At 41.0% G+C, this 14,765-nt stretch overlaps 1 protein-coding gene across 1 annotated transcript in view; it reads right to left on the minus strand.

The window, feature by feature from the left end:
• The window catches only part of necab1 (N-terminal EF-hand calcium binding protein 1), a 159,061-nt gene that overhangs the window by 45,721 nt on the left and 98,575 nt on the right, over positions 1-14,765 (minus strand). The window lies entirely within an intron of this gene.

Genomic DNA, 14,765 nt, shown 5'->3' on the forward strand with positions numbered 1-14,765 from the left:
CCCAGGACATCATTGGGGTGTCTGGATCATTGACCCAGTGACAATAACACTAAGCCATCACTTTCCCAGTAATTTGTATATGAAGAATTCCTATACATTTTTCTTTCTGTGATGTTTCCATTCTGTTCTTTAGCACAAAGTTCTCATTTTAAATAATATCATTTTTCAATGAATTTACTCTACCAGCTACAAATTATTGTGCTTGTCAGTGATTAGGAAATTTTAAAAGAAGTCACATTTCTCTCATTTCCAACCACAGCCTCTATTAACTTCCATTTTGAGTATAATCGTGATAAATAAAGGTAAATTAAAATGCTATGACAGTGAATTTTCAAGGAACTCACTAATTTGTCAAGTGCTGTTCAAGTTAACACCTATATGTTCCACTTGCTGCATGGAATATTATTACTTCAACACCAGGAAAGTGTCAAGTTGCTGTAGTAAACAAGAAAAATATCAGTCTTAACAGAGAAACAAGATAGCACAAAAGATTGATTGTTAAAAGTTTATAATCCTAGATACTATTGAGATCTCAAGATTTAAAGATTCAATTTTGTCCAAGCTCAGTTTTTCAGGAAGGAGTTTGAACTGATATTTTCTACTGCTTTCATATTATAACATCGGGCACCATCTGCACTTTAGTTTTCTATCCATTTTTTCTTTCATTAAGAGGCAGAAGTAACATAAGAAACTAAAATATCAAACAGGTATTTAACTCAGTTGCCATAATTAACAATCCTTTTTGCTTTTTTACCTGTGTCTCTTCTCCATTGTCTCTTTTCTACAAAATTGATAGTCTGTTTGTTTCATTCTTGACCCAGTTTTATTTTCTTTCGCATCCACTTCACATACACATTATTCAGTGGACACAATTTAATGGACCCAGCTGGAGTGGGCATGATAGTGGGGGTGGCAGAAGAAACCTGTATTAAATTCTCCCCATTGCTAAAATTGTCCTGAATTATGCTCGGGACAGGAAGTGTCTGATGAGTGAACTCCACCCCCTGGTGACAGGATGTCTATTCGGTTTATTAATAAGCCACTTATTCCTGAGTGTGCAGAATTTAGTGGTGGCTCAGAAATTGAACATAATGCTCCTGTACCTCTTTAAAACCACCCACCAAATCTTGCCATGTTTGCCCGCATCAATGTAAGGGGGAATGATGAGGTTGTTTTGCCAGCCATTGATTGTCAGGCTGAAGGAGGGATCCTGCATCAGGAAATGGGGGTGGGGCTGAACAGAAACTGAAAACCATCCAGTGGCCTTGCCTCCAATGTTCTCCCCATCCACTTTCATCACTTGATTGAGCCAACAAAGTTGATCTGACCCACATTCCCCAGTTACCTCTTCATGTTGAAGACCAGTCCTTTACACTGAACTGTCTCTATCAGTGAATGTAGATTTCGGTCACACATTGTTTGGGTTTTGCCCAACACCACACATACACACCCAGGATTCTTTTATGTAACTCTGCCATATGTTGCTGGAATAGTTGTTGACTGACAGATAGATGTTCTTGGTGTCTTCCAAGACAGTTGGTATCTTTGTAATTTTGGTCACAAAGTTAGAGTCTATGCACCTGGTAATCCTGTTATTGTTGGTCCAGGTGTATGCACCAGGTAAAATACTTGTGGTTTCCATGCAGAATTTCCAAGGACTTATTTCATTGTCAATGTACCAATGCAAGGAATGGGTGTCACTTTACATTCACTTACTTTTGTTGTCATTAGTTACAATAACTTCCAATGATTCAGATCCATGTACTTCAGGATTTGCACTAGCTCCCATGTTAACTTTAGTCTTGAGTGGGTGTTTGCCATTTTTCATCTTATGATGGTAATAATGGTAAAGGTTTTCCAACTGTTTGACTTTATCTATGCAATGGGTTATATTCTCAACTTAGAGAGACTTCAGCTTATGGTTGAATTTCTTTCTTTTTGAATTTCAGTCTTGCTACTAATTTTATATGTGTGCTTGTGTTTGTGTTTGTCTGTGTTGCATTCCCTTTCACAGCTGTCAGATTCCTGCACTACTTTTTCTTTGGTTGCATCCTTATTGTAGCCCTTCATGGTACTGTCAGTAATCTAGAGGCACAAACTAATGCTCTGAGGACATGGGTTAAATCCCACCATGGCAGTTAGTAATATTTGAATTTAATTAGTATAATAAAAAGCTAGTCTAATGGTAACCATGAAACTAATCCCTTTTAGGGAAATAAATCTGATCTTTATATAACTCAACATAGAGATGTAGTTGATTCTTAACTGACTTCTGAAATGGCCCATCAGTAATCACCACAAAGTCTAAAAAAAGAAATCAAATTACATATATTACCCATAATCAGCCTTCACACTGGATAGGACAGTGCAGACCCATCAATCTGAACATTTTGTGACACAGTTAGGAGGACTGTCCCAGACCAGTTAAGTAAATTCTGATACAGTCATACTCATACCTTCCAGTAAATGTTCCAGGCATCCATTATTATTCCTCGCTACAACAGCAACAGAGTTTGTCCTGTTATCTGATTAGAGGTGTTAATGCAGTGCTGTACAGTCAGGAGAAGGTCTGGCTTGGAAGTCTGTAACATTAACTCTGGAACTATTGAAATCTGATGGCACCAGTTCAAATATAGGCAAGAAAACCTGAACATTTCTACCTAGCACCACACACAATGCCCCGCAGATATATATCAGTATTCCCTATGTCGAATAGCAATGAATCACTTCGACTACAAGGGAGGGAAAATACTTTGAGTGAGGTCTTCAATACTCATCATCAAGAGTGGCTCAGTAGTACCATCACTGACTAAGCTGATTGAGTCCAAAAGGACATAGTTGCCAACTAGGCCTGCAGTAAATGGTGAGGGAACCAATAATAGGGAGAAATCTTCTTGAATCATCGTCATAATGTACCTGCTTGTAGAGACATCTGTCCATGATAGAATCGATAGGTGTCACTATGGCACATTCATTGTCTTTGCATTACGAATATTTTCTATCATGTTGTGTGGCACTGCAACCATGCTAAATTATACAAATTTTGAACAGATCTAGCAAATCAAAACTTAGCATCTGTGAGATATTGTGAGCCATCAGAAGCAGTAGTATTATCTTCAACCACAATTTGTAACCTCATGGCACAGCATGTGCTATTACCACCAAGAGTGCACTACTGAAGAGTGCAGAAAGGCAAGCCAGGAGGAGCACCAGGCATACCTAAAAATGAGATGTTAACCTAGTGAAGCTATAGCACAGGATTACTAGTGAGCCAAACAGTGGAGCAGCACATGATAAAATTAAATGATCTCACATTAATGGGTCTGATATAAGCTCTGCAGTCCTGCCATATCCAATCATGAATGATGATGGACAATTAAACAACCAAAAGAAGGAAGCTCCAAAAATATCCCCATACTCAATGGTGGGGCAGCCATCAGTGCAAAATATATGGATGGATCAAATGCAAGCAAATGGAACCAGTTTAATTGTTAAAACTGGATGGTACAGACGAGATGGGCTGAAGGGCCTGTTTCCATGCTGTAGATCTCTATGAATCTCTGACTCTTTAAGACAAAGTCAAGATTACAACAATCTTCAGGCAGAAATGGATGATCCATCTTGACCTCATCCTCCATTCACCAGTATCACTGATGTCAGTCTTCAGCCAATTTGATTCACTCCCAATGACATCAGGAAATTGCTGAGAGCACTAGTGACCACAAAACCATTGGATTGTAGTGAAAATTAATCTAGTTCACTAATAGTCTTCAAGGAAGGAAACGTGCTGACTACCCAGTTTGGTTTACCAATATGTGACCTCAGACCTACTCGGCATTGTTATCTGAAGTGGTCTGGCCAGCCACAGAGTTGTATTAAATACTCTGGACCTACACTTACACCAACCCCAAAGACACTTTATATAGATAATGGGCCAAACTGGTCATCGGCAACGTTGGTCCATCTTTTTCTGTCCTTGCAACCTGGTCCCAAATGCAGCAGAGATCTTTCAATACATCCATCTGCAGAGAAAAACAGTGAAGACCAGCAACTGAGCGGGCACACCCTCTTTTACAACATCACTTGCCATGTTCTGGGAAATCTTTATGGTTTTAGGAATTTTAATGGGGTCAGCGAATGAACGGGAAGAGGAGTGTTACTGGATGAGTTGGGAGATTATAAAGATATAACTGTGTAGAGATTCAGTGAGTGGGTAGTGGGTGGAAGGTTATTGAGTGAGTGGGGGTGGTGGATAGTCAGGTTGCAAGTGAGCATTCAAATTGGATGAGGTGGATAGTTGGGCCATGGTGCAGATGAGTTGTTTGGCTGGGCTTCACTAATAATCACTGACCTGTGCCAAAAGTTAATAGTGGGACGATGCTAGGGTTGGTGTCCTAGCAAATGCTGTGAACAGACCCAGGTATCTGAGGCTAACAACAGTGTTAGCCCTTGAGCCCCACCCCTCCAATTGCCACCAGGACAGAACCCCACTGGTCCTCACCTACCACCCCACCAACCTCCATATACATTGTATCATCCGTCGTCATTTTCACCACCTCCAAAACGAACCCCACCACCAGGGATATATTTCCTTCCCCTCCCCTATCAGCATTCCAAAAAGATCATTCCCTCTGTGACTCCCTCGTCAGGTCCACACACCCTCCACCAACCCAACCTCCACTCCCGGCACCTTTCCCTGCAACCGCAAGAAATGCAAAACTTGCGCCCACACCTCCCCCCTTATTTCCCTCCAAGGCCCTAAAGGATCCTTCCATATCCACCAAAAATTCACCTGCACCTCCACACACATCATTTACTGCATCCGCTGCACCCGATGTGGCCTCCTCTATATTGGGGAGACAGGCCGCCTACTTGCGGAATGTTTCAGAGAACACCTCTGGGACACCCGGACCAACCAACCCAACCACCCCGTGGCTCAACACTTCAACTCCCCCTCCGGCTCCACCAAGTTAATGCAGGTCCTTGGACTCCTCCATCGCCAGACCATAGCAACACGATGGCTGGAGGAAGACCGCCTCATCTTCCGCCTAGGAACCCTCCAACCACAAGGGATGAACCCAGATTTCTCCAGGTTCCTCATTTCCCCTTCCCCCACCTTGTCTCAGTCCCAACCCTTGAACTCAGCACCACCTTCCTAATCTTCTTCCTGACCTCTCCGCCCCCACCCCCACTCTGGCCTATCACCCTCACCTTAACCTCCTTCCACCTATCGCATTTCCAACACTCCTCCCCCAAGTCCCTCCTCCCTACCTTTTATCTTAGCCTGCTTGGCACACTTTCCTCATTCCTGAAGAAGGGCTCATGTCCAAAACATCGATTCTCCTGCTCCTTGGATGCTGCCTGACCTGCTGCGTTTTTCCAGCAACACATTTGCAGCTAACAACAGTGTATGAGACATTTTTGGAGCGGCATGGGCAGTGAAACTCCACCCATCAGAACTTTAAATTTCAATGGCAATTACTGAACCTGTACAAGGCTCCTGATTTTCAAAGAGTCCCAATGCACAACAGTGGCCACAGTGTCAACATCTACTGCTGACAACATCTAAAGTCCTGTCTAGTATTTTTGATGCAGTATTGAAAATAATACTGGTACTTTTTTGTTGATATGCTGTACAATAACCTGGGCCCTGAGCTACAACTAGTACATACAGAAGCACACTCTTGTGTAATGCAGCCTTAAGTTATGTCTATATTGCCACTTGTTCACTGTAGAAATCTGGTGGTTAATGCTGTTTACTGCTGTCAAACATATTTCTCAATGTAACTGTAGTTGCTTTCTTTCCATTTCAATTACAAACTTAAAAATGATGTGATTATAGTACAGGGTTATTTAAAGCTGACATTTCCAGAATGTAATTTCTCCATGACTTCAATTTGTCACATATTTAAAATGGTATCAGTGAATATTGATGGAGAATGCATGAAATAGTCATAAAAATTCCAACCTGAAAATAATTTGCATTTGTTGTACTATGAGCTGTCTCTGGTAAATTTAAATTGGATTGAATTTTAGGAAAATGCCATTTCATCAGGAATCTAGCTTCAACCTATAGATTTAACTCGAGTGTATTAGACTGTCTGTACATACAAACCATCTCGAAAGGTGACTTAGGTAAGTTAATCTTTCAATTAGAGTGATATTGACACACAAACACGAAATTTTATAAGTTATCCACAGGCTTTCCTTTCCTGAAACTCATTCGTAAAGACAAAGTAATTACATGGCAGCAATTGAGGAGCTAGAGGAATCTCCAGGAAATGTAATAATAAATACTTGGCACATACAACTATTTTCTATCATGCAAATGGGAAAAGGCATCTTCTCCATACATTTACTGAAAAGTTACTTTTTACACTTTGAAGGTTTTATCAGGATGGTTGTCACCTATGCTGCCTTAAGATTGAATCTCAAATGAGAACCAAGGTGACAGTAAGAATGGCCACAGTAGTCTGATACTAACAGACTTGAAGGGGTTGAATCTGTTTCAATTCATTATGGATTAACTGTAAACCATACTGCAAAAGTAAATGGGAACTACAGATGTACAAAGGCAGGCTAAAAGTACCGAAGATGCACTATCTGTAGATAGAGCTGGCCTGGGGTAAAGCACATTCGATACCTAGGAAAGACAGTGGGAAAATAAAAGATAATTTGAGGGACCTGTACAGTAAAGCTTGGGAATTGTAATATGCATGCTGTAATCTGCAAAAAGCTTGGAGACATTTTGTAAACCCACTAGAGTAAGCATACTCTTCATGGTATTAAGACTGACACTCCAGACATACATGTGAAATGAACAATCATAACCTGGTTTCCTGTGACATCTTTTATCAATTTGTCAAGTTGTCTGATATCAAGACCTATACGTCAACAGGAGGAAGGGCATTGGAGAAGTGATGTTTTCAGGAGGCAACATCCATGAAACAGAATCTACAGGTAAATTTCCATCTCATGCCAAAACACAAATATTTCGGAAAAGGGATGCACAGATGCTGTCAGATTGGCTGAATAGTCCAGCAATTTGTTTTTATCTCAGATTTCCAGAATCTGCAGCATTTTGCTTTTAATACAAAACATGCACATCAAATTGCATGTAAAGGATTGTACAGGAATCTAAATGAAGATTGAGGCATGGATATGATATTCACTCATGGGACATGGACATCACTGGCTGGGCCAGCATATATTGCTCTTATCTAGTTCCTCAAAGAAGGCTGTGGTGAGCTACCTTTTGGAACCTGTAGTCCATGACCTAAAATGCAATTGTAGGAATTCCAGGATTTTGTCCCAATGACACTGAAGGAATGGTGATATATTTCCAAGAATGGATGACCAAGGCTCAAGATTCACCTGCTCCAGAGGTGTGTAATAACATCTCTGACCAGGTTCACTAGAGAATGTGTTGGCCACCTTCAATCTGCTCATGTAAAAATACAAGGAATTTTAACATTGTCATTGAAGGAGGAAACATGTGCTGTTATTGTTTAACTGGACAATATCTGCAGTAGGAAACCGTATTAACATCAATATGCTACTGTAGCCACTGGGACAGGCTGCAATCTATAATGTAATGGACTGAATGGTGCAATTTGTTTTGAAATTTCTTCTGTCTAACAGATTTAGAGTGCAGCGCCCTCTTATTAAAGTCCTCAGCATTTAGAACAAGCATATTTATATTAATAAGGTTTGTTCGCTATAAGTGATGAAATTTCTAAATTTAAGGAAAGAATACATTTAGTTGATGAGAGTCCAAATTACGTAAGTCAGTAGAACCCAATGAAAATAAATGAATCTATCAATGCAATTAAATGTCTACTTTGTATTGCGATTTCTCCCATTTTGAATTACATATGACCTAGTTAACCGTATAAATGGAAAGACCTTTATTTAACAATGAAGCTGTCTGTGATTTCAAGAAAAACCTGCAATTAACTGATCCACTTATGTCAAAATGTCTGTTCTTTGCACTGTGAGTAGGAGTGCATGAGGTTATTATGTACTGAGTGTCTTTTATATTATGATTTGCATGAAATGATTAGACTCAGTTTCTTATAATTTGTTTAATTCTCCCTTCCTTCAATGACTGGTGTTGCTGCTGAAATGTCAGAATAGTTTAAATGATTCTAAATGACAAGGAAATGTGTTGAGGTCTGTGTATAAATATTTCAGTTATTCAACAAACAGCAGAGAAGATAAAATGATTAATGCAATTACACTTTAATGAAATCCAAAGGATTTATTGAGTTGCCCAAAATAAACTGGCCTTTAATTTAATGTAATGGTGCTTTGTAATTGTCATCTTCTTTGGGTCTGGACATGGTGTGGGGGCAATGGCTATGGCTGATGTTGGTTTTGTAGAGACTGGAGGTGTCCTCTGGTACTGACCACAAAATAGGCTGCTAGATTCAAAGCATATGCAGAACACACTATTGTGTAATAGGTTCTGGCAATGGTGTAGTTGGCTGTTCCATTATTTTGAGGGCAATTACCATTTCAATTTGTTCTACCATGTTCATACACATTTGATCAGAAATGCCAATGTCTAGGCAGATCTGATATATCAAAGCAATCCTCTGGAGCTGTGTATACTAACATCTTACAACTTTCCCAGGACATCAACTAATCTCTACTATGACATTGGCCAATGTTGGAGACAAGCCAAATGCTACTCTATTTTCCTTAAATAAAATAGGGTCTGGAGGAGGATAGTGCCCATGGGCAGCAGGAGAAGCAAACACATGAGCAGCAGCACAATTCTGTTTGGAAGGCACATTTGTATCAAACTGATATGAATGATGCATTTTTACCACCACATCTTCCACTGCATCTGCAGTCCTGCTTACATAACTCTACCATAAATGTTTTTTTCATCTTAACCCATTTGAAACAGGTACCAAAGCAACTTTCCAATCGTTGGCAATAACAATGCCAGGAACGGTACAATAATTATTTTTAATCTAGTATGTGACTATGCTGTGGATGCTGGAAATCAGAAAATAACACAGAGCATTCTGGAGAAACTCAGTACACCTGACAGGATGTGTGGAGGAGAAACAGAGTTAACATTTCCAGTTTGGTATGACTTTTCAGAACAGTTCTGAAGATGAATCATACTGGATTCAAAGCTTTAATTCTGTTTCTCTCTCCACAGATGCTGCCAGACCTGCTGACCTTCTGCAGCATTCTCTTTTTTTGTGGCCATATTTTGTTCTCCTTATTTTTATTCACTTAAGGCATTAGGGTTTGTTGGCTGGTCCAACATTTATTGCTCGTCCCTAAAGGAGCAGCACGTTAGCTTAGTGGTCAGCACACTGTCTCATAGGTCAGGGACAGGCGTTCAATTCTTGTTGAGGCTGACTGCCTGTGTGGCATTTGTATATTCTCCCTGTATCTGTGTGGGTTCCCTCTGGTTACTTTGGTTTCCTCCTACAATTCAAGATGTGCAGGCCAGGTGAATTGGCCATACTAAATTGTCCATAGTGTTAGGTGGATCACTCAGGGGAAAATGTAGGGTAGGGCAGGGGAATGGGTCTGGGTGGGTTACTCTTCAGAGGGTTGGTGTGGGCTTGTTGGGCCAAATGGCCCATTTCCACTGTGTAGGCAATCTAATCTAATTGCCCTGGTGAAGTTGGTGATGAACTACTTTCTTGAACCGGTGCTGTCCATTTGGTGTAGGTACACCCACAATGTTGTTAGGGAGAGATTCCCTGTGTTGAGAGGATTTATTCACTGTTTTCTTCAATAGATACATCCGAAGAGACCAGGCACGGAACTCCGGAGAGTAAAGTTGCTGTGGATGATCTTAAAGAGGATTGCTACTGGTCAAATCTAATCCAACAGTGATAGCAATTTCTGGGCCAAAATGCTTAAATATCTTATTACATGCAAATACCTCAAAGAATTTCAAACAATGAACTTCATTTGGTATGTAAGGGAATCAGTGACATTGATTTGATCATAAGCTAGTATTGTTGTCACAAGATGTTTTACAAATGTTCAGTTCCAGAGTTAAGGCCTAATGAATATTATATGAGTCAAACTCATTTATTTTGATGATTAGAAGTATAATCAATATCATTACATGACCACAAGCTGTTTCAGTATTGCAACAACCTCTCATCTACCATCCAACTAGGTGGGGCAGCAGTCACCTGGCTCTATTCTTACTTATTTAATCATAAACACAGCATCTCTTACAATGCCTTCTCTTCCTGCTCCCAAACCCATTAGCTTTAATGTTGCCCAAAGATTTATCCTTGGCCCCTCCTACTTGTCACCTTGTCATTTCTTTTCAGTTACACTCCATCTTCCATATAGCGATCGCACGTAGTCTTTATCTATAGACCTTGACATTTGACACATATCAGCATCACCAAATCATCATAGCACATCTACAATCCACTTACAATGCAGTTCTTCACTTCAATGCCACACTTTGGAACCTGGCAACTTTCGTTAGAATACTGTTCACTGGATTCTTTGTGCACAGAGACAATGTCACCCTTACCCAGCTGTGAAGACGTGGCAGTGATGTGCTCACCATTTTGTGTTCCCGATGTTAACCTAGCTAACATATTCACTGAGGTGTCAGTGTCATTGCAGGTGTGGTGTGCAGGGGACAGCTTTATTGATGCTTCCTTTAAGACATCCATGCTTACTTCCTCAGAGGTGGACGAGGAGCTATCTGCTGCCCTCTCGGCAATTGACACAATATATTCTACTGATATTCACAGAACACAAAGGACAGAATGCATGGAGATTAAGGGCTAGGTGTTCGATCATGTTCAGGACCCATTCACCATGGTGGTAATGAAGCTGAGCATAGAAATGGACAATTATTCCCACGTGGCTGGGGGGACATGGAGGTTTCGGCACCTCCACAGGAGTTATCCTGGTCTTTGCCTGTCAGGGCAAGTATCCTCCATTCATAGAGGTTGAGGAGCTGAATGTTGGGCATCCCACCACCCATCTGAGCTGTCTCCACTCTATTATGGACTGTTTTTCCTGGAAAGAGACAAAGAGATGAGTGGACTGACATGAAAATAGCTGGGACTTCCATTAATACAGATGCAGTTGTTCGACAAATGGTGAAGTGTTCTGAGTGAATTTGTTTTAATTCATCTGTGGAACTTGGGCATCACTGACTGGCCAGCATTGATAGTCCATCCCTATTTTCCCTTGAGAAGATGGGCGTGAGCTGCCTTCTTGCTGCAGTCATTTGCTGTGGGTTGACCCACAATGCTGGTTGAGAACTAATGCCAGGATTTTGACCCAACGACTGTGAAGGAATGGCGGTATATTTCCAAGTCAGGGTGGTGAGCGGCTTGGAGGGGAACTTGCAGTGGTGGTTTTCCCAAGTACCGCTGCCCTTGTCCTTCTGGATGGAAGTGGTCGTGAGTTTGGAAAATGCTGTCTCAGGATCTTTGGTGAATTTCTGAAGTGAACTTGTAGATTGTACACACTGTTGCTCCTGAGGGGAGGTAGTGCAGAGGCCATGCAGGATTAGTCTGACAGTGTTGGATTAGTTGAAAGTTAGTGAGTGAAGATTCCTTCAGGCAATAGTGAGAGTGAGAGACCATGAGGCTTGGTAAGAGGTAGGTACTGTAGCAGAGTCAATGTGAGAAAAGAGTATGGCACTTACCCTTGCAGAATTGAAAAGTTTATTGACCTTCTTCTTATATATGACTGAGCATCCTTCCAGGTGACTGAAACCAAACTGATCAAGACACAACCTCATTCCAGGCTGATAACATCTGGTATTATATCCTCCTCCTCCAGTCCTATGGGAAGAGGATGTCCCTCCTCTGCACCACTCAGTCTACCAGGACCTTCATCTCTCTGTCCTTAAAGCACAATTCCCCTAGATGCCATGTTGAGGCCAGTTACTTCAAATATGAAGAACAGCTCTATATAGCTAACACCTGACCTATGCACAATGGCTTTTTACAAGTGGGAGAATATGATGAGCAGGGTACCCATGGGCCGCGACACATAATTAATGAGGTGTGTCTGGGATGATAGTGTGAGAAAAACCTGCTAGGCCTCATGGAGAGAAACCTTCCAGGAAACTCACCAAAAATTAGACTTAGATGATTCCCATTAATAGTTTTCTTTTAGTAAGAGATACTTTTAAAAAAGGGCTAATAAGATGGACATTGATTCAATAGAAAGTGAGAATTGGAAGTTAATAATGGAAAATAAGGAGATGGCGTATGAATTAAATATGTTTTTTGTCATCAGACTTCACTGCAGAGGATACAATGAACAACCCAGAAATAAGTGTAATTCTGGAAATGGAGGAAGGGTAGGACTCAATAAAACTATACACAATCACTAGAGAAACTATACTAAATAAATTGTTGGAGTTGCAAGCTGACAAGTCTCCAGATCTTAATGGACTTCAATCTCGGTTCTTAAAAGAAGTGGCGGTTGATTTTTTTAATATTCTAAAATTCCATAAATTTGGGGAAGGATCCATTAGAATGGGAGATAGTGAATGTATTCCCTTTATTCAAAAAGGGAGGGAGACAGAAAGCAAGGAGCTACAATATCTGTCATAATGAAAATGGCAGAAGCCTTTTTTAAAAATGTTGTAGCAGTAAAAAGTAAAAGTAATCAAGCAAATTCAACTTGGTTTTGTGAAAGGGAAGTCATATGTAATGAATTTATAAAAATTCTTTGAGGAAGTAACATGCCCAGTAGAGGAAAAGGAACCAGTGCACTTGCAGACATTTGACAAAGGGCTCGTCAAAGATTATTGCAGAAAATAAAAACTCATGTTGCAGTGGGTACCATATTGGCATGTATGGAAGACTGGGTGGCTAAAATAGAATAGGCTTAAATGGGCCATTTTCTTGCTAGGAAAATATAATGAGTAATTTACCACAGGGATCAATGTTTGGCCATCAGCAATTACAAATTTTAAAATTCTTCGATGAAGAGGCTGCTAACATTCCTGATCACACAAAAACAGGTAGAAAAGTAGGTTTCTATCTGGATGTATCTGGATCCTTTGTCATTTCTGCCACCTCCAAACAGACCCCACCACCAAAGGTATATTTCCCTCCCCACCCCTATCAGCATTCCGGAAAGACCACTCCCTCCACGACTCCCTCGTCAGATCCACACCCCCCACCAACCAAACCTCTACTCCCGGCACCTTCCCCTGCAACCACAAGAAATGCAAAACTTGCGCCCACACCTCTCCTTCACTCCCCTCCAAGGCCCCAAGGGATCCTTCCATATCCATCAGAAATTCACCTGCACCTCCACACACATCATTTACTGCATCCGCTGCACCCGATGCGGCCTCCTATACATTTGGGAGACAGGCCCGCCTACTTGCGGAACATTTCAGAGAACACCTCTGGGACACCCGCACCAACCAACCCAACCGCCCCGTGGCTGAGCATTTTAACTCCCCCTCCCACTCTGCCAAGGACATGCAGATCCTTGGCCTCCTCCATCGCCAGACCATGGCAACACGACGCCTGGAGGAAGAGCGCCTCATCTTCCGCCTAGGAACCCTCCAACCACAAGGGATGAATGCAGATTTCTCCAGCCTTCTCATTTCCCCTCCCCCCATCTTTTCTCAGTCCCAACCCTTAGACTCAACACCGCCTTCTTGACCTGCAATCTTCTTCCCGACCTCTCCGCCCCCAACCCCTCTCCGGCCTATCACCCTCACCTTAACCTCCTTCCACATATCGTATTCCCAACACCCCTCCCCCAAGTCCCTCCTCCCTACCTTTTATCTTAACCTGCTTGGCACACCCTCCTCATTCCTGAAGAAGGGCTTATGTCTGAAACGTCGATTCTCCTACTCCTTTGATGCTGCCTGACCTGCTGCACTTTTCCAGCAACACATTTTTAAGCTCAAGGCAATTTTGTAGTCAATTTGTCAACTTACCATGGATTCCATGTGACTTCATATTCTGGACCAGCCTACTTTGAGGGATCTGTCAAATGCTTTAGTAAAGTTCATGTAGACAACATTCACTGCCCTAACCCCATTAATCATTTTTGTCACTTCATCAAAAATCTCAAGTCTGTGGGACAAGACCTCACTTGCATAAAGCCACGCTGACTATCTCTACAAAGTTCATTTTTCTCTAACCTTGAGGTAAATCAGAGCTGAAGTGTTAGAAATACAGAGCAAACTTCAACATTTACAGGTGTAAAATAACTGTTTCGCCTTTGTTGAAATTTTCACCTTCTTTTCCTCTTATTGACACTGCTAAACATGTTTATTAACAGAGTATTGTATCTTGTATTTCTCCAGTTGACTGTAACCACTATCACAGATTTTCTGTAAATTCTCTGATGTATAGTGATGAGTTGAGTCACATTTAGTGATTAACATTAAAATGTCGCAGCAGAGTTGACAAAGCATAATTAATTAGTCATTTGTAAAATAAAACAAAATAAAACCCTTAGGACATCTCACATATTTTTCATCATGCATGCCAAAATAATACTTCTCTTCTGTTAAAGACCTCATCAGTTTAACAAAATGTTTTCAACTTTTGACTCATTGTTTATTGATTACAGTTTAGAAGGAGGAAACATTAATGTCTATACGAATGAAGTACGTGGATTTGAGGCTAACAATGAATTAGAATGCAGTGGGCCATAGGAGTGGGCAATTAGCTACACTAAAGACAAAGTGAAGCAAGAAAAATGCTCCTCCAATTGCCCTTATTCTACTGTTAGCTCACTTTAAATGATCTTAGAAGAGACTT

Source organism: Chiloscyllium punctatum, chromosome 5 (genome assembly GCF_047496795.1).
Source record: "Chiloscyllium punctatum isolate Juve2018m chromosome 5, sChiPun1.3, whole genome shotgun sequence".
NCBI classification, from domain to species: domain Eukaryota; kingdom Metazoa; phylum Chordata; class Chondrichthyes; order Orectolobiformes; family Hemiscylliidae; genus Chiloscyllium; species Chiloscyllium punctatum.